The sequence below is a fragment of the Cebus imitator genome, unplaced genomic scaffold, assembly GCF_001604975.1.
Source record: "Cebus imitator isolate Cc_AM_T3 unplaced genomic scaffold, Cebus_imitator-1.0 Scaffold371, whole genome shotgun sequence".
Lineage (NCBI taxonomy): Eukaryota > Metazoa > Chordata > Mammalia > Primates > Cebidae > Cebus > Cebus imitator.
The window spans coordinates 382,465-403,073 of record NW_016107686.1 but is presented as its reverse complement, the minus strand read 5'-3'; the positions used below and the strand labels follow the sequence as shown (position 1 = coordinate 403,073).

At 36.2% G+C, this 20,609-nt stretch overlaps 1 protein-coding gene across 3 annotated transcripts in view; it reads right to left on the bottom strand.

The window, feature by feature from the left end:
- Positions 1 to 20,609, bottom strand: part of CNTN6 (contactin 6) — a 294,828-nt gene that overhangs the window by 139,666 nt on the left and 134,553 nt on the right. The gene's annotated exons all lie outside the window — the stretch shown is intronic.

The following is a 20,609-nucleotide window of genomic DNA, read 5'->3' as shown; positions in this document are numbered from 1 at the left end:
GCAAATGTTATTGGTTTAACATCCAAAATTTCTCAACAATATCTCACTTTTCTTAGTCCCCATTGCTACCTCTCACCCACATTTTCACCTCTAACATCTTAATGACTCAGTAGCCTCCTAAATTGTTTCCCAACTTACAAAATTATAGTCCTTAAGCTATTTTAATACAGATAAACCAAAGAACTTTAGTTAAAAATTAGATTCTGGCCAGGCACGGTGGCTCACACCTGTAATCCCAGCACTTTGGGAGACCGAGGCGGGTGGATCCATGATTAGGTCAAGAGATTGAGATAATCCTGGCCAACATGGTGGAACCCTGCCTCTACTAAAAATACAAAAATTAGCTGGCCATGGTGGCACATGCCTGTAGTCCCAGCTGCTCAGGAGGTTGAGGCAGAAGAATCTCTTGAATCCACGAGGTGGAGGTTGTAGTGAGCCCAGATGGTGCCACTGCACTCCAGCCTGGCAACAGAGCAAGACTCCATCTCAAAAAAAAAAAAAAAAAAAAAAATAGGTTCTATAATGGGCTTGGTGGCTCACGCCTGTAATCCCAACACTTTGGGAGGCCAAGATAGGAGGATTGCTTGAACCTAGGAATTCAAAACCAACATGGGAAACATAGGGAGGCATTGTCTCTACAAAAAAAAAAAAAAAAAAAAAAAACTTAAAAAAATTAGCTGCACATAGTGGGACGTGTGTGTATTCCCAGCTACTCAGGAGGCTAAGCTGGATGGATTTCTTGTACTTAGGTGGATCCAGGCTGTAGTTAGACTTGATCTCTCTACCACTGTACTCAAACCTGGGCAACAGAGCAAGAATGTAAATCAGAAAAAAAAAAAAAAATTAGCCAGACATGGTGGTGCAAGCCTGTGGACACCACTACTACTCAGGAGACTGAAGCAGAATGATCGCTTGAGCCCAGGAGTTTGAAGCTGCAGTGAGTTGTGATTGTGCCACTGCACTCAACCTAGGCAACAGAGCGAGACCTTGACTCTAAAAAATAATAAAAATAAATAAAAAATTAGAGTATGTAATCTATTAAATCATGCAATAAATTAGATAATGCCATCAATTAAATAATCTATTTCTTAAAATTGTAGAGTTCTACTGTTCCTAGGATACAATTCAAAATCCTGAGTAAGCAATGTAAGCAATAAGGCCAGCATAATATGGCCCCTGCCAATCTCTCCAGCTTTTTCAGACACCATTCCCTTTTTTCCTCAATATGCTCCACAATTTTTTTTTTCCTTTTCAAAAGTCTTACTTAGCCCCTTTCAATTTCAAAGGCTTTAAATATGGCATTTCCACTTATGGAATATTTTTATCACATTCCTCATATCACCATGTGAGATTGATTACAACTTAGTCCTAATTTTTCACCTTCCTGTATCATATATTGTCTTTTGCGATTGACTTTGCAGCATCTTCCATCAGAGGTATAGTCTCTTTCACCATTCCCAATCTGGTCTGGTCTTACAAACAAAATGGAACAGAAGTGACAACATGGTGGTCTGAGCACATGCCTCAGGTAACTGTGTAGCCTTCCATTTCCTTTCTCTTGGATCCCCACCCAGCTATCTTAGTAAAAGCCTGGAGTAGCAAGCTGGAGCATAAGAGACCCTATATAGAAGAAATAAATCACTTCAATTGCCCCATCCTGGGCCAGCAATACATAATGAATTAACCCAGCAAAATCAACACAACTGCATATGTGACCACCAAGGTACAACTGAGCCCAGAGAAGACCAGAAGAACCACCGAGTAACCCAAAAACTTGTGACCGAAAATAAATGTTTACTGCTGGATATCATGGGTTTTTATTCATGCTTTGTTTCAGCATATTTTTGTGGCATTAGATACAAAAAATTCCAATAGATAACTAATACTTGATGAGCCTTAATTTTCATTCATTGGAAATTTCATCCATCTTGAATCCTGGTTTCTTGAGCCTCCAATAAATAACTTCTTCATTTCAGTCACTCAGAGTCTCCTCAGACTATTTATTAAAATTTTTTATGCTGTACATATTAATGTGATCCCTATCCTACTGCTTACATAGACTCATGACAGGCAAGGACATGTTTGTTTTAACTGCACTGTAACTTCATAGACTCATGACAGGCAAGGACATGTTTGTTTTAACAGCACTGTAACTTCCGCACATGATAGAACCTGACACATAATAACAGTTCAAGTGAAATAATTGTGTATAAATAAAAATACCTTTATAGTATATTGTTCCTGAAAAAACAGGATTAAATTTTATTTTCATCCCTTTATTGAAATGAAATAAACTTCTTTTATTAATCCAGTGAAATACTACACAACAGTTAAAAGAAGTAAACATATAGTTTACTTCTTTTAAATTTCTCTTTTTTTTTTTTTTTTTTGAGACAGAGTTTTGCTCTTGTTGCCCAGGCTGGAGTGCAATGGCACGATCTCGGCTCACCGCAACCTCCGCCTCCTGGGTTCAGGCAATTCTCCTGCCTCAGCCTCCTGAGTAGCTGGGATTACAGGCATGCGCCACCATGCTCAGCTAATTTTTTGTATTTTTAGTAGAGACGGGGTTTCACCATGTCGACCAGGATGGTCTCGATCTCTTGACCTCGTGATCCACCCATCTCGGCCTCCCAAAGTGCTGGGATTACAGGCTTGAGCCACCGCGCCCGGGCTACTTCTTTTAAATTTCAAAAACTGAACGTAGAGTGAAAAAAGTTGCAAAAGAAATTGTACTCTGATAACATTTATATAAATATTATAAACAAAGATAATAAAAATTCCAATCCATACTTTGAAAAATTATCACCAACTTCAGGAAAGTGGTTACCTCTGGGAAGGGAGGGAAAGAAAATGAGATGAAAATTGGCAGTATTGGTATATTTCATGTCTTTATAAAAGACCTGAAGCAAAAATGAAAAACATTAACACATATTTAAATAAAAATCTGTTTATAATATTTTTCTAGACATTTCTGTATGTTTGAAATGTTTCATAACTTAAATATTTTAAAGAAACGTGTTGGTTACTAGAACAATCCCATGTATATAAATTTATGTGTATGTGCAGAGACATGTAAGCACATGCATAATGTATGTATACATAAATGTATACATACATTAATCATTTTTACATAAGATAATTATGCTTGTTTTGGATATAGAGAGACAAAGATTGGGATTATTACTTAGATCAGGGGACCCCAACCCCTGGGCTGCAGGGCTGGCCCGTGGCCTGTTAGAAATCTGGCTGCACAGCAAGAGGTGAGTGGCATGTGAGAGAGCATTATCGCCTGAGCTTCGCCTCCTCTCGGATAAGCAGTGGCATTAGATTCTTATAGGAGTGCAAACCCTATTGTGAACTCTGCATTTGAGGGACCTAGGTTGCACTCTCCTTACGAGAATCTAATACCTGATAAAACCACTATCCCTCAACTCCCCATCCCGTGGAAAAATTGTCCTGCCTTAGATGATCAGGTAGAAGTTCAATATAATAAGTCAAATCAGTTGAAAATGATGTTATTAATATGCATGACTACTTCACCAATTTATAAGAAATTAGCAGATAAATTTGCCTGCAAGGACTTTTCCTCCCAATATGCCACTATGACATAAACATTTATCAACATATAATAATTATAGAGTATATAAACAACAATAACTTTACTTCACGGAAAAGGGTGAAAGTCTGTTTCGATATCTACTAAGATCTCAACTTTTTGCAGAACAAGACTAGTGAGTTAAAAGAATAAATAATAAAAATGTATGCATTTCTTCTTTTGCTTTCAAAAACATAGGGTAAAGGACATGGTGTCACAATGCTGGGCTTGTGAGAGGTGGTACAAGTACTGAAGCTAATGAAATAAACAAGTCCTCTGATGAAAACCAAGACAGGAGTCTGGAATAATAATTAAGTATTCTGAGGGGGATCTGCCTGCTGGCAAAATAAAAGAGGCTGATTGAAATAGATTAATTAGATTAGAACATGCACATTGGATCCTACCTGCCTCTAAATATAATCTTAGCAGTTTAGCGGAAGAAAATGCAGAAATTGAGCATTCTGACTTTCCAACATTGTTCATGCAATATCTTCTTTCTTTCAATGGGAAATCTTCATTAAGGAAATGCCCTGAGAACATTACTTATGCCCTGGGTTGAGTCAAATCCAACAGGATTTACAGTAGCTCAGCCTAAAAGTTCTTGGAAATGCATCTTCTCACTATTTCTCTCTTTCCATAGGTCATATTGTCAAGAAGGACCTTCTGTTTGCTTATGGAGTCAGCATGTCTTTCCCCTTTAGTGTGGTATCCTCAAAAGCTTATTTCTCTGCAGTAAAATGAGTGTCTTAGCCAAAAGACTTGAATTTTTAAAAAATAGGTCATAAATAACCAAACTTTGCAAATTCTGAACTCATAATTATTCTCCAAATTTTATTATTTTGTTAAAATATCCTCTAAAATGATAAATATGGAAAATGCTTTAAAGTGTTTGTTGTATTATTTTTGTAAAATGAAATAGTTATCCATAAATAACAAATATTCATTCATCTGTGTGTGTGTTTATGATTTGCATAAGAAAAAAATTTTAGAAGAATCTACTAATGTTAACAGTGTTTGTCTTTGGCTCAGGTGATACTATTAACAGCTTTTCATATTTTCTAAATGTTATATATTGTTAGGAATCACAATTGTAGTAAAACTGGTAAGAACTAAGGAAAAAAAAGTCACACAAAAATAAGAAAAAAATGTGCTTCTATGCTTGTCCTCAGAGAACAACACAATGGAAAGGCTGTTCTTCCCACAGTCAGATATAGGAAAAGAGAATTTCAACAGAAAAAGTCAGTGCCAGCAGATTTTAAAAGGGAAAGGCAAGCTAGGCAACGTTTAAAAAGTGGATCTAGGTTGTGAGATAAAAACAAAAGGCCAAAACCTTCAGGACTTCGTAGCAAAACAGAAATCTGATGATATGTGAGGTATGGGGTTGGAAAAAGAAAGTGCTGCTTTTGTTGTATGTTTTCATATTTCATTGGCATTATTTTGCGGAAATGACTCTAGAGGTAAGCAACTGAAACGCATCTAGATAATCAAGAATGCCAAATTACCTTGACATCACAAGTACAGGCAAAGTCCATCCTAGCTCAGGGACTAGGCAATGAATCAGACCTGAATCAGAGCTAAGTATCAAGCAGTTTATAACATAAATTATAATAAAGGGTCAGGAAAATGTTGTTTGAGATATATGAGGATGAGTTAGTTGAACTTTATAGGAGAAAAATACTAGCTCATACTTTTCTCCACACACAGAAGACCTTTCTAGACAAAAGATGCCAGCATTACAGTAACATCTTTGAACTTCATGGTGACTTAATGTTAGGCAACATTAATGGCCTACTTAATGGACCACTGATGTCAGCCAACATTAATTGGAAAGTGAAAGCAGATGTCATGGTTGGATTTTTCTCTAGATTAAAATTTTGGCTTGGATTTCACCGTGACTTAGATTTCAACAGATGAATTAAATGAGGGAGAAAGTGAATCATTGATGTGCATGTGATGAGCAAGTGAGTCAAAAGTCAGGGGGAAGAAGTATTTTTTGCCTTTGTCTCAGTATAGAGGGAATGACAAGATGAAGCAGGAGAAGGACAGGAGTAGTTGTTAGGATTCATGAATTATAGGATCTAACAGAGTCGAAGTATTGTTGGAGTCCATGGACTGTAGAGAGTGAGTTGGACAGTCAAAAGTTAGGAAGGTTGAAAATCAGATTATAAGTGGAGCTGGCAATGTTAGACATTGACAGTCTTAAAAGAGTCATCTCAGCAGCATGGCTATTGGCTAGGTTGGGTCAATAAACAAGGGCAATGGAAAGAAGTCAAGAAACTGACAAATCAGGATATTGAGTGCTGAATACCAAATTCACCAAAGGCTGAAATGGCCAAGATATATGACAGGAGTATTATGCAGAGAATGACAGTGAGCTAAGATGTAAAATCTTCAAGAAATGTTGGGGTTTAGGGGATGAGAACATGATTGCAACAAAGAGAAGTTATGGGTAGTGTGGTCTAATAGCAAGATTGTAATGGAAGGGGAATTAGATATGAGGGAGGAGGGATCATCTGGAAATGGCATAGAGGAGATTAGATGACTCTATTCCTACTAACAGAACTAGTGGTAAGAGGGGTATTGGAGAAAAGAATCACGAGTTCAGCCAGAGAAGATAAGGATCTTCAGATGGAAGCCAAACTTCAGCTGAAGTGACACAATCAGGGGGACGTTCAGGGGAAAGTCTAAATGTACAAAGATTTTGCTGACAATTGACTTTGGTTTTAGGAAGCCCAAGGAAGAATTTGACAAGCTGGGGAGGACTGGGGGAGGACTGGGAAGTGGGTTCAGATATGGGAACATGCAGAGCTATACGTAGGTGTTTGGGCAATGAGGGGTGACCCAAAAATTCTAGGCTTACTGCCTTATGTACATAGGAGTCAAGACCTCATGAGCAGAGATGGTGATGTCAAGGCAAATATGGGAGTGATGATATGTGTTTTGATTGTGTGTTTGTGGGGTCTTGCTTAGATACCTTCTTCACTCCAGCTGTGAAAATGTGGAGCTCTGGGGAGGACAGTTTTATCCAGTGCATCACAGACTCTGACACTTCCCCCTGTTAACTATGGAAAGAGAGGTGGAGGATGAAGTGAGATAACTGGAATCAAAGGCAGGAGTGGGAGATGCTTCATTACAACATCTGCCACCTGGGAGATGCTTTGAAATGCAGTCAGACCCAGCTTTAAAGTCCTGGCTCTGTCATTCACTTGCTGTGAAAGTTTAAGCAAGCTCAGGAAATTTGCCCATATTTTGGCTCCCTGGACACATATAAGCTTTTATTAATTTTAATATTTTTAGCAATAATAATAATATTCAGGGCACATAACAATACTTGCCAAAAAGGAATATCATAAATTTTAAAGTTTAAGTCAGTCACATTTCATACCTTTTTAAATGAAAACAATAGGATTACTTTCTAAATGAGTTCCGAGAATAGTACAAAATAAACAAAAACAGAGAGCCTTCCAGAAAGCTGACAGGCAGCTGGCAGAGGGCGCGGCCTCCAGCACAGTTGTTTATATTTGATTACTTTTGCTTAAATATGGATGAAATAATTAAAATAAAATCCTTTGTGCTCAAGGGATAGGCCCTAGTAAGAAGAATTCTAGTAGCTTGTTTGGATGGGATTTCTGGAAGAATTACAGGAGGGTTATATAATCTCCATTCATAAAAATAGAATTGATTCATGCAAAACAACTCATTAATATGTATGTGAAAGTAGATCTCTCAACTGCACAATTCTCAAAAAGGAGGAAAAACACCTGCAATTGACTTGTTAAATCACGTCTATAGATCTAGACTCTTCCTTATTTGCATTTTCTGTCATGAGTAGAAACACTGCCTAGGAGGATAGTATTTCTGGCAAGGAAATACAGTTTGAAAACCTGTTGCTCTGGTTAATGCTCTAGTACATTTTTCCTTGTTCTTTATTCCAATGGCATTCATATATTTGCTATTTTAAAAAGTGAGTCTGCATTTATATTTAGGCAGATGCATAAATACAGAAAATAGACCTTATTTTGCTCACTGCTTGCACTTGTATTTGACACATATAGTAGGTGAGCATGCATTGTTTGGATGAATAAATGGATGTTTGAATGACCATCTTAGTGGTGGGAAATATCAATTACTATTTGTTTTTCCCCTAAGATTTGTTTACATAATAATAGAACTATTCCTTCTATCACCTTGTGTTGATAGAAGGTAATGCTGCCATTTGATTGTCTTTAGACATTTACCTAAGGCTCACTTTGAGACTGTTTGCTACCCGCCATCTGGTATCTCTCCAGGGCAGCACCGACAGTGTTGCCTATGAGCTCACTAAAAATGTAGAATATTGGACCCCACTTTAGACCTACTGAATCAGAATTTGCATATAATAATATCTCCACGTGATTCCTGGGCACATTAAAATTCGATAAGCATTAGTTGAATGATTAAGGAAGTGGTTAAAATGTCAGAATATCTGGCATCAAATCCCAGCTTCATTATTTATTCATCCTTTCCATTTGAGAAGGAGTTTTGCTCTTGTCCAGGCTGGAGTGTTATGGAGTTTCCCTCTTGTCACCCAGGCTGAAGTGCAAAGGCACAATCTCAGCTCACTGCAACCTCCGCCTCTCAGGTTCAAAGATTCTTCTGCCTCAGCTTCCCAAGTAGTTGAGATTACAGGCACCCACCACCACATGTGGCTAATTTTTGTATTTTTAGTGAAGAAAGAGTTTCATCATGTTGGCCAGCCCAGTCTCAAACTCCTGACCTCAGGTGATCCACCTTGGCCTTCTAAAGCGCTGAGATTACAGACCCAGCTTCACTATTTCTTGATGCCTTCGGGCACATTACTTCAATTCTCTGGACTTAATTTTCCTTATCTGTAAAATTGAAATTATAATAGTAGCTTCTATATTACGTGGTAGTTTTGAGGATTAAACTAAATTATCTGGTTTAATTAGAAATAACTATAGGAAGGTTGGTACTTACTATGAGGAAGATACAACTAAAGCATATATCATAGAGAATGTGTTCAACATCACAGAACTTGAAATACTCATGTGCTTTATTTGTGTAAATTATTATTCCCTCACTGCTACAAAAATGGAGAACAAAGTAAGAAAGATGTACTGACATCAATTTGAGAACTAGAATGAGTTACCTTTCCAGAGTATCGATATTGGAAATAGAGAAGGAGACTTATTCTCATAAAACCACATGAAGGAATGCTCAAAGGAAATACTCTAAACCTAGTTTTCTGAAATAGGTAAGCAGAAGCTCTGTAGTCAGTTATAGGTTTGTGAACCTTTCACCAGGAAGAGCCACCTAACATACCAAAAAAAGCGCATTAGATTCACTTAAGTTTGACAAATTTATCAACTCCTTTCCATTGCCTGCATTTTAGAGAAAGTATTGATGCTATTGTAACATCTACAATCAGAGAACAGTGAGATCTCCAGTAACACTGGCTATAGTGGTAGCAAACTGGGCACACAGTTTGGGAAGTTTTCTAACAAATATTATGTAAAAGGCTTAATAAACACCTAATGCATGGTAGCTATTATTTTTGAGATATGCTATAGGAAGCCACCATAAGAAAGCCAGCATTGTATGTCTGTGAGGTGACTGTAATCCACTCAATCACCCATTCTATTCTTGATGCGGATTCGCAGGAGAAGCTTCCCTCAGGTTTTTTAGAGTCAGAGTCACTGATTACACTCACAGAAATAGTTGTCATGTTTTTATCCTGTGAAAGGTATGTACCCCTCTTTGCCTTGGCCACTAATTCTAAAGCTTTTTAAAGCTCAATTTTCATAATGGATTGGATCTCATGGCATGAATTTTTATTCTCCTCTGGTTCTCTTTGGATTTTATTCTCCTTGGATTTCACTTAAATTCAAGCTTCTTTTTTTATCCATATAATCTATTTTAATAGCCACCAGATATTAAGACTTATTGTAAGACTGCAGTAATTACTAGAATATGTCAGTTACACAAGCAAGACAAATACATCAAAGGAAAAGAGAAAAAAGAGGTCAAAAGCAGGTTCAAGCAGGCATGCAGGTTTGATTCCCTTTAGAGATGGCACTGTAGAACAGCAAAGAAAGAATTGCATCTTTCATATATGTTCTGGCTCAATTGGACCCCTATAGAAAAAAAATGTATATTGAACCAATATTATACCATGTAAGTAAATAAAGTGCAAATGCATTATAATTTTAAATATGAAGGACAAAATACATTATAGAAGAAAATATAGGAAAATATGATCTAAAGGCAGGGAAATAGCTCTTAAACTTTTTACAAAAAACATCTCAAAAGGAAAAGGCAAATAGATTGGACTATGTTAAATTTAATTTTTTGTATTTATCAAAAGACGTGATTAAGAGTGTGAAAAGGCAAGTGACAGTAGAAGTTGTTTCCTACACATAAAAGCAGCAATTTGTTCTTATCTAAAATCAATCACAATGAAAACAAAGACAACTCAATTAAAAAAATGGAAAAACAAATTAAGTTATTCCTAGAAACTGAGGGGAGGGAGGTAGATTTTCAAATAGCCAATACATATAGTAAAAAAGATATTCAATTTCATTAGTGATCAGGAAACAGACACTAAACCAAAATGAGATATTTTTACTATCCTCCTCAAAATACCAAATTTTTTAAAAAGACTGATCATATCAAGTATCAAGAATATTCAAAAGACATTACTGGAAGAGTACAAATTAATAAAATCACTATAGACAACAATTTTTAAAATTGCCATAGGCATGCCCAATTGCTCTATAATTCTGCTTTCTGGTATATACAACAGAGAAACATTTACACAGATCTACCAAAAGATATGCGCAAGAATAATCATAGAAGAATGCACCTAGAAATAATGCATATTTCCAATAACAGTAAAAGTTCTACATAAACTGTATTATAGTCATACAATGAAATATTATATGTGATAAGAAAAATGAACTACAGTCATCTACAACATAAATGGATCTCACATAGTTGGCTAATAAGCCAGACTCGAAGGAATATATTATATATCACATGGTTTTATTCATAAAAAGTTTAAAAAGCAATAATAATTATCAATTCCCAAGTCAAGATATGGCTCATCTTTGAGGCAGAAGGAGGAAGTAGTAACTACAAGGGGTCAAAGAGGTGGACCTTCTGGGGGTGTTGGAAATCTCTATTTCTGGACCTGGCTTAGTAATACTTCATTGATCTATCTGCTCATGTTTTTTGTACTTTTCAGTATATATTATACTTCTAGAGAAAGGAAGAGCATAAATTAATTCCTTAACTTGTCCAACCTATAGCTCTCAGGCTGCATGCAACTCAGGATGGCTTTGAATGTGGTCCAATACAAATTCGTAAAGTTTCTTAAAACATTTTAAGAGATTTTTGCATTTTTTTTTACCTCATTATCTATCATTAGAAGTGGGGTATTTTATGTGTGGCCCAAGACAATTCTTTTTCCACTGTGGTCCAGGGAAGCCAAAATACTGGATACTCCTGCTTTAAAACATAGCTAACATTTCAATGGGTTTCCATCAAAACTCTTTATTTATTTATTTATTTATTTATTTATTTTATTTTTGAGATGGAGTTTCATTCATGTTACCCAGGCTGGAGTGCAATGGCGCGATCTCGGCTCACTGCAACCTCCGCCTCCTGGGTTCAGGCAATTCTCCTGCCTCAGCCTCCTGAGTAGCTGGGATTACAGGCACGCGCCGCCATGCCCAGCTAATTTTTTTGTATTTTTAGTAGAGACGGAGTTTCACCATGTTGACCAGGATGGTCTCGATCTCTTGACCTCGTGATCCACCCGCCTCGGCCTCCCAAAGTGCTGGGATTACAGGCTTGAGCCACCACGCCCAGCAAAACTCTTTATTATTTGTATTTGCTACTTATTTATTTTTATTGTTCCAATAATGTTATTTCTTTATTTATTTTGCCATTTTCATTTCAATAGATTTTGGGGAACAGGTGGTATTTGGTTACATGAATAAGTTTTTTGATAGTGATTTCTGAGATTTTGGTGCACCCATCATCTGAGACATGTACACTGTATTCAGTGTGTAGTCTTTTTCCCTCACCACCGCCCACCCTTCTTCCCAACCCGTATTATTTCCAACGTATTATTCTTATGCCTTTGTTTACACATAGCTTAGCTCCTACATATGAATAGGAACATATGATGTTTGGTTTTCCATTACTGAATTACTTCACTTAGAATAATAGTCTCCAATTACATCTAGGTTGCTGTGAATGCCATTATTTCGTTCCTTTTTATATCTGAGTAGTATTCTATGCTATATATATCACATTTCCTTTATCCACTTGTTGATTAATGGGCATTTGGGATGATTCTACGTTTTTACTATTGCAAATTGTGCTGCTATAAACATGGATGTGAAAGGTTTTTTTTGTTTTTTTTTTTTTTTTTTTTTTTTTTTGGTATGATGACTTCTTTTCCTCTCAGTAGATACCTAGCAGTGGGATTGCTGGATCAAACAGTAGATATACTTTAGTCCTTTAAGGAATCTCTACACTGTTTTCCATAGTGGTTGTACTGGGTTACATTCCCACCAACAGTATAAAAGTGTTTCCTTTATAATACATTTATGCCAACATCTATTATTTTTTAATCTTTCTTTTATGATGGTCATTCTTGCACGAGTGAGGTTGTATTGCATTGTGGTTTTGATTTGCATTTCCCTGACAACTGGTAATGCTAAGCAGTTTCCCATGCGCTTTTTTGCCATTTGTGTATCTTCTTTTCAGAATTTACTATTCATGTCCTTAGCCCACTTCTTGATGGGATTTTTTTTTTCTTCCTGATTTGTTTGAGTTCCTTGTAGATCCTGAATATTAGTCCTTCATTGGATGTACAGATTGTGAAGATTTTCTCTGACTCCATGGGTTGTCTGTAAACTCTGATGATTATTTATTTTGCTGTGAGGAAGCTTTTTAGTTTAATTAAGTTCCATCTATTTGTCTTTGTTTTTGTTGTGCTTGCTTTGGGTTCTTGGTCATAAAGTCTGGTGGAGGTAGTAGGGGTGTAAAGTGAACTTCATGAGGGTCCTTGGTTGTGTTTTTGTTTAGTGGTTTGGTTTTGTGTTGGCTGGCCTCTAGCCAGGAGATGGCACTTTGAGAATATCAGCTGTGGTCCTATAGGGAGGATGCAAACTTGCCCTAAGGACATTTGGTTAACTACTCACGTTTCTCACCTGGTGGGCAGGGCCATAGAACTTTCAAGAGATTGTGACTTTTGTCTTCCACTACCAGGAGACATAGAGAAAGACCACCAGGAGAGGATAGGGATAAGGTGTGCCTGAGCTCAGCCTCTCCTGGGTGAGGCTTGCTGCAGCTGCTATGGGGGCTAGGGGTGCAGTTCCCAGTCCAATGAAGTTATATTCCCAGGGGGATTATGGATGCCTTTGCTGAGTAATACTGGTCACCAGGGAATTGGGGGAAAGCTAGCAGTCACAGGCCTCACCCCACTCCCACACAGCCTGGGTCCTAAAGGCCAGTCTCACTCCCACCATGCCCCACCCACCCCAAACAGCAGGGAGTCCATTTCTAGGCAGTTAGTGACCAGGGCTGAGAACTTGCCCCAGGCCACCAGTCACCCTTTTGAGAAAGCAAGCAGACTCACAGTTTTTCTGCATCTCAGGGAGCCTGCAGTGGTGATCCAGTTCTTTCAAAGGGTTTGTGCATTCTCTCTGCTTTCCTGGTATATTCCTGCGGTAGTTTTTGGGGAAACATTCATGATGTGAGTCTCCACATGCTCCTCTGTCCCTTCGAGGAAGAGCTGCAAGCTAGTCCTGCCTCCTATCCACTATCATCTCTCCTGTATTTGCTATTTAAACACCTGAATCTGATTTACTTTTTAGACAATATTGGATATATATTCAGATAATTACATATAAATTATGACTTATAAATGTTCTTTATATGTATTATACATATTTATTTATATATAAATAAACACCAGGAATATTTGTCTGAGCCTTTAATGCAAAAAAGAATGTCACTGTAATTTGAACCAATTTTGTAGCTCTTAGAAGGAAAATCTTTATGTGCTATGTTCATAAATTCCTGAAAACCATTTGTCAAATAACATAAGAGTAATAAACAAGCATTTCAGCTTTGTACATCTGTCTCAGTTTTATAAATCAGAAACTTTCAGTTTTGATAGAATGGATCCCTTACTTTCTAATATTTTCCTGTCCCACCCCAATTCTTAGCCTGTGCAATTTTATTCAAGTGAACTAAAAAGACTAGCTCCTGCTGAATATAAATAAAGTAGGCACTGGGAGAAGGCTTAACTTTTGAAAAAGTGCCATTTCTGATAAGATACATAAATGGATTTCCAACAGCGATGGTGTGGGAAAAATGACACTACAGCATTGAATAATCTAATTCCCTGGTGATTTTAAATATAAATATAAAAGTGACTTGCTGTAATTTAACCATGCAACTGCTCACAGTCTATTTGTTTGTTTAATTATTTTTAAAAGCAAAGACAAAGTTTTCTCCTTGATATGATACCAATTGATAGTTATGCTCTTATTTCATTAAGACAAATTGAGAATATTAAATCTATTGTAACATTGTTTATGCTATTTGAAAATGATACTGAAAAAAATCAATACTAATTTACCTACTTTTTTAATTTAAGAAATTAAAGAAAAAACTTCTTCATGACTTTCGTTCAGCTAGTTCTTTTCTGATGTAGAAAAAAGGCTAAAAGCCATTTAGCATTTTCATTTATAATTAGGTATGCATTACCCACTTAATACGCACTTCACAATTACCAGAGACTTTACAATTTCCAAATGCATTTTTAAGCGTTATTTTTAAAGCTTCTTCTCTTGAGTCTTAATTTCTATTTCTGATATAAATGTACTTTATCAACATATCAGCAGGATCATGTATAACTGCTTTTACATTTCTTACATAGGAAAGAATTTTGAAGATATTTGGAAGCTCTTAAAATTTATTTCTAAATGTGAGGAGTTTTGTTTCTGCTTATAAGACCCTGGCCAAAAGATAGAAATAAAAACATATATCACCTTTAACACACAAATATCTTAGAATCCTTCTGTAAGGAATCAGAGAACTTTATGTTACAACTTTGCCTTTTTTATTTGGCTTTGAATATGGCATTTGATTCATGAGAATTCTGATTTACTTTCTCTTTCTACAAAATAAATATATATTTAAAAAGTTGTTTCAGAAGGAAATGTTAGAAATTCTGGGTCTCCTGTAGGTTAGTTGACCTTGAGCAAGTAACATAGTTGTCCTGCCTTTTAATGTCTTCACCTGTAAAACATAGTTAAGAATAGCTTACAGCTATAGAATAAAGATGAATGGCACAGCAGGTGTAAAACCCTTTGCATTCCTCTGGAAAAAAATTATGATGATTGTAAATGCCTACATGTTTATAGCCCTTTAAAATGCATTCTTATTGCATTTTAACCTTGAACCATTTAAAATCAATCCTGTGATGTGGTGCAAAAATTATTTAATTCCATCATATAAGTTATTATAAAAACTGAGGTTTGGAACACCCCTATGTATGTGTACTGTGGTTTTAATAACATTAATAATATAATTAATATGTCAGAGTAAAATATTTAAGAAAATAGTACGTGGTATTTCAAACTACATTTTATAAATAACTTCAACACCCTTAACATCATTCAGAACAGTTCCATTGTTCCTAGGATAAACAGTGAAATATAAATCTTGGCCTATTAATAGTTACATGGCCAGATCCCTGCCTATCTCTCCACCTTCAACTCATACCAGTCTATCAGTTGCCCTTGTCTTCCCTCTGCTTTCGACATAATATATTTGATCTTCATAGTAACCCCAGGTGAAATGGGTCATATTGACACATCCAGCTTAACCATAAATTAACACCTGTACACATGTCATACTATTGTTTGCAGATTAGGCTTGGATATAGAGGGCTTCTTATAACTGGCTCTAAATTAGTTTTCAGTCTCAACCTAGAACATCAGTCATATCTGAACCCTAGCCTTCTGCATTTCAGTTCTTAGGTCTTGTCCTTTGCTCACCTCCTCACACTTTCTTTATTACTTGAAGATTGTTCACACATCTGCATTTACTCTTAGTGTTCTTCCAACTTGTGCTTTCTCCACCCATTTTCCCTGTCTAGAACACAAACTAACATTTCAAGGTTCAATGCAAGTCCTGTTCCCTTTCAAAGGCTTCTTCACTTGCCTTTCTTCCAATTCAGACAAACAAACTTCATTACTTCTCACTTTGAGCTCTGCTCTGTTTTAATTTCACCTCTCCCACTTCCCTTGTTGTTTTGAGACAGTGCAGTACGTGGTAGGAGCATGGACTCTTCACTCCGACTGTCTGGATTTGAAATTAGACTCTGCCACATACTGTGTGTGATTTTAGGCAGGCTAGTTCATTCTTCCATGCCTCAATCTGCTCATCTGAAAGTGAAGATTGTGATACTCTCAGAGGGTTATTGTGAGGATCAATGGAGTTAATTTACATAAAGAGTTTGGAACAATGCCTGCCACATAATACTTTGTAAGTGTTAGCAATTTCACCTGTTTTCCTTTTCTTCCTATTTTTAATTGTACTAAAGGTTTCACCTGTCTCCTCTGTGAAGACAGGAAGTAGCTGTTTCTTATCTACCATTTAATCTTTAGGACCTAGTGTAGTACTTGATGCATATAAATTAGGTGTTCCCCAGTTGCTTGGAGGATGAATAAATGAAGGGTCAATTAGGAGGCTCCAGCCCAGCTGCCTTCCCTTCTGCAATAATGGAACACACTTATTTGAAATGTTAGCTGTGATTAAATATTAAATAGTGCAGGAAGGATCAAAAAGTCCCATTCATGACTATCATTTATCATAAATGTTTATCTTTTCTTTTCATTGATAGAGTTATATAAGGGCCTTTAAAAAATACAGCTGAGTGATATCATGAGTTTCTGTCAAAACACCTATCTCATTTTCTCAAGGATGACATTTTAAACAGCAATGACAGATGCAATGTTCTCTCACACAAGTATAGAGTAATTCATTAACATACATACAAAAGGGAGAAGTCTACATTCAACCTTTACCATCAAAATCTTTGAGAAATAAAAGAAATTCAAAGCAGCTACAAGTGATTTTAGAAGTCAAACTAGTTTTCATCTAGAATGCCAGGATAATAACAGAAGCCTTTGGTGACTAGACACCTGCTAAATTTGTTTTACGGTATAGTTTTGGTTGGGGAATAAAGAGGTAATTAAATTAGAATCTGCCTGAGTATTTGAAAGGACAGATTATATGACAGCAGCTGAGAGACATTTGTAATCAAATAATTCAAAATATACTTTAGCTAAGTCCAGAAAGTGAATGCCTTTTCTAAGTTGCATAGCTGGTTAAAGACATACTTGATTTAGGAGTATATTTCACAACAGGTAGTTTTTATACACAGGCCACATTTCAGTATGGTTTCATGTTGAGACGATTCATGATAAAGCAGAGTGTTATAGTCTGTGTCTAAAATAAACTCAAAGTGTGTTTTTGGATTACTGATTACCAGGATAAAAGTGAAAAACAAAAGCCATCAATTACCTAGAGGTACCACACTGCAGTGTCTCTGCCATGGACAGGGTAGATTCTGAAAGGCTGTTCATAAGGCTGTTTGTTCTGAAGGTCAAAGTGACACTATTCAATGGACTGCCAACCGACAGGAAGCAAAGGAATTGATACATTTTTATTTTGATGCATAGCTTGTTCTTATCTATGGGAGTTCTTAAGAGTGGGGGTCTAGATCCATTTTTTCTATCAATAAGTAGATCGACTATCTCATCTCGTGTTTAATCTCTTGTCTTACACTGGATTCCTTAGAAGCAGGGCCTGAGGCAAGGATTCAAGTGCATGTAATTTATTGAGAGGATTCTCTTAGGAAAAAGGCAGGGAAGGAAGAAGGAAACAGCAAGTGAAGAAGCTAATTAAGAAGGTGTAGAAGTTGTTGTGTAATTGCAGCCTGATCTCATGCAGAGGTTTGGGGCATGAATGCAAAAAGGGACATCTGTGGGTATTAATAGCCAGGGGTTGGCACATCACTTGCAAAAGTGGATGTGGACAAGGAAGCATCACATCTACTATCAGGCTTATCCGCACCATTCTGTCCTGCAGAGATGGTTTATTATTTAGACAATTACTGTGCCAGCAAATGAAATGCAGTAAGAAGGCCCACATGAGCTGTGTGGGCAGTGTTTGAGAAGGACTCAGTACTATGACATGAAGTGCATGAGTTTTCAAGTTTGAAGTCTTCTTTTTCTATATATAAGTTCCAACTTTTCTCTAACAACATACTTTAAGAAAGCCCTAATCTCAATGAGCCTCAGGCTTCTTATCTATAAAATGGGACAATGATAGCAACTGCCTCCTATAGCTGCTGTCCAATTCAAGTGAAATAACATATGTCAAAGCACATGCATTATATTTGACATGAAAACAAAAAAATGCATTATATTTGACATGAAAATAAGACACTAGCCTAGAGAAAGTTTTAAAATGTAAACTAGAAGAGTTTTCTATAAGAAACGAAAATGATTTGAAATATATGGATGTTTGTCCAAGTTGAGAGAGGTAATAATAATAAAAGGAAGAATTAGAGCTGTCATTTCCCTAGTGTCCATAATGGATCAGGGATTTGACGTTAATTTTCTCAGTTAATCCTTGTCCCATGTGGTTGATACTGCTGTATTCTCGTTGTGTAGATTTCTTAACAGAGTCTTAATGCTGTTAAGAAATGGCCTAATTTCATACTACTAGACATCTGACAAAAAGAGAATTTGAACTCATACCTCTGTGTTTCACAAAATCTCAGCATTTAACTGCTGTGGTTATCCTATGAAAGGCCCTTTCTATCAAAATAGATAGTTAAAAATTTATGAAGGAGGTGGTGAGGAACTACAATTAAGTTGAAGATACAGGTCATGCACTTTAGGAACTTTCCATTTGGTTGGGGACTTGTATTTATACCCTTTACTCTTTCTGTTTCCACACTCTAGCACATGTGTCTCTGGAAGCAATAAGTATTTTAGACATGACGACCTGAAACCATGCCTAGGGCAGAAGAGGCAGAATGTAGTGGTTCTTGTTTTTGCAAGCTCTTAGAGCCTAAGATCCTTTAGCTTTGCAGAAGAAAGATTAGTTAATAGATATAGACCATTTTACTTTATGCATTAATAGTAATAGAAATGCTCTTAAAGATCAACAGTCATACACCTTCGGCCCCAAAACAAAAAATTTTATGATAAGACGGGAAAGTCAACAAGGACAGAAGAATTTATTTCTTCCATTTAGCCAGATGAAAGCATACAATTTCTTCTTAACTGAGAATTTTTTCTTATTTGGCATAGAGAAAATAAGTTTTAACTAGAGAAACTTCTAGTTGCGAGAATTATTTAAAGCAGAAAAAAAAGATATGATATAAAAATGTAGGACATTTTAAAACATATTTTTCTTAAAATGCACAGAACAAAGAAGAAATATGTTTATATAAAAGAGTGCATTAATTTGAGATGTAGATATTCAGCTGTTTTCAAGAGTAGATAGATTCATAACTCTAGAGAAACTCAAGGATATAGCAAATAAGTATGCTATGCGGAGCTTTCTTTACCAATGAGTCAAATTTATAATTATGGAATCTGATTCATATCAGGTGTATATTGTAGGGTCATCTCCTATCCAAGCAGGAGAAATAAATAATTACTGTGGCAGAATCATTCAAAGTCTGGAACAATTCTTTATTTCTATAACATAAGTTTCTATGTTATTTTGTTCCCTATTATTTTTCCAGGTGATGATCTTAGCTGAAATGAAGAAATCAAGTGTTATAAATATCTTTATCCTATGTCTCAAAGTAGTCACTGGCCGTTTTCTATTTTCTACTTAGGTTAATAAACTTCTACATTCACTTCTTACTTCGATAGATACAAATACATTTAGACACAATTAGCAATGTATTTATGTGTATATATCTGTATATATGTATATGTGTGTGCATGTGTGTATGTGTGTGTAGTGTGTATAAAATTAGAAGCAAGGCCATCCCCCAAATGGTCAACATAAAGAGAATTGTGTGTAGACCAAGGGATCTCTGGTGTAGAATAACGTTTGGAACACAAGACTCGAAATGAGAAACAGACCCAGTTATTAATTTATGTATCTACTGATGACTGAAGTAGTTTCACAAGGTGAGTTTGGGGCGTGTATTTGTTAATAAAATTTCAGAACAATTAGTTTTTCAAAGTAACAAATAGTATAGACATTTCCATGAGCCCTGCAGGTGCAGCAGCTCACTTTTTGGCTCCTGGAAGGATCCTCTGGGACATAATGGTTGGTGCAAAGGGAGGAAAGCAAACCTTCTACTTTATTCACATCAACAGATATAATTACTCTCAAACAAGGCTTTTGCAGAATTGAATATGAAACATTTCAATCCCTAGAAACACTATATATAAAGGATATTAGAGGCAGTATGTCTATTATTGTTCATCTGCTAATGTCCCCAAATGTCACCAAGGTAATTACTTGGATGACATTTATGTGATGCAGCTGGACATTGTTACAGTTAATATAAAGCCTGCCTTTGGCAACCACTTTATTTCCACCTACATAAAACTGTGAGTGCATGATCGCTTTTCTTGGGAGAACGCCTACCTCCCCCAAATGACATCTCTGCCCTCAGCTTTTTCTCCCTGTACTGCTCTGAACATTAATATCCAATGCAAAAGAAAAAGAAAAATAATACTATATTATTTATCTTTATGTTAAAATTAAAGTCTGGAACTTTTAGAAATGTTTCTAAAAATAATTCGCAAAATATAATAACATTGATCTTTCCTCTGCTTTTTTTTTTTCTTTTTTAGAAACAGGTTTTTATCATACCCAGGAATCTAGATTCACATAATGAGCATTGTCAAAATCCCATAACGTCATATTCATTCTCAAATATATGATC